The sequence below is a fragment of the Octodon degus genome, unplaced genomic scaffold, assembly GCF_000260255.1.
Source record: "Octodon degus isolate 3935 unplaced genomic scaffold, OctDeg1.0 scaffold00078, whole genome shotgun sequence".
Taxonomy (NCBI): Eukaryota; Metazoa; Chordata; class Mammalia; order Rodentia; family Octodontidae; genus Octodon; species Octodon degus.
The window spans coordinates 10,013,234-10,014,188 of record NW_004524654.1 but is presented as its reverse complement, the minus strand read 5'-3'; positions in this window follow the sequence as shown (position 1 = coordinate 10,014,188).

Below are 955 nucleotides of genomic sequence, written 5' to 3'. Positions count from 1 at the left end.
ATTTCACCATATAGCGCAAGGTGATCTTGAACTAGTGGCAATTCTCCTGCCTCAGCCTCCTGAGTGCTGGAACTACAGGCATGTGCTAATATACCTGACAACATACTCAATTTTTAATTCCTGGAAAACTCACAGTCATTGAAGAAAAACATATTTAAGTTTCTCAACTCAAGAAGAACTCATAGGGGAAATATAAAAATTGTGAGCAAATAAAATAGTGTATGTAACTTATCAAAGTACGTCAGGTGCAGCTGAAGTATTACACACAGAAAAACATTTTAGCTTACAATGTTTAAATTTGAAAGAGTGAGAGATTTAAATTTTACATTAAGGAACAGAACAGTCAGCATTAAGACAAAGAACAAATTCAGACCAAATTAACTTGGAATTAACTTGAGAGGAATTAATAAAAGTAAAACCTATGTAAAATATGTAATTTTCACATGGGCAAAAACTTTGTAATGTGTAAAAATGTAAAATCTTGGGGAAATCATTTTTAAAGTGAATATTTCTCACAATATTTGGGAAAGGTACATGAATTTGTCAGTTGTATTGTGTTCATAATTGGAATTTCTAGTTAATGAAATGAACCAAGAAAATAAAATTAAAGATACCAATAGTGGATATAAAAATACAAAATTGTCTTTATTTATGGATGATAGCATACATGTATTTTAAAAATCTACAGAAAATTCTGTATAAACACCAAATAAATTTAGAAAAATCATAAGACAAAAACCAAATACCAAAATTAATTGCATTTTTATATACTTGCCATTGACATTTTGAAAATAAAATGAAATATTCTCATTTATCTTTGCTTCAATATAATAATTTATTAAGAAGCTGTTGATTCATTGCTTTCAGCTGTGTGTTTTCCAATTTTTCCGTGTTAGTGTCCTCTGCACTTGTTACCGGTGGGCTTGGGTTCTGAGGTTGCATTTTGTTCCTTCTC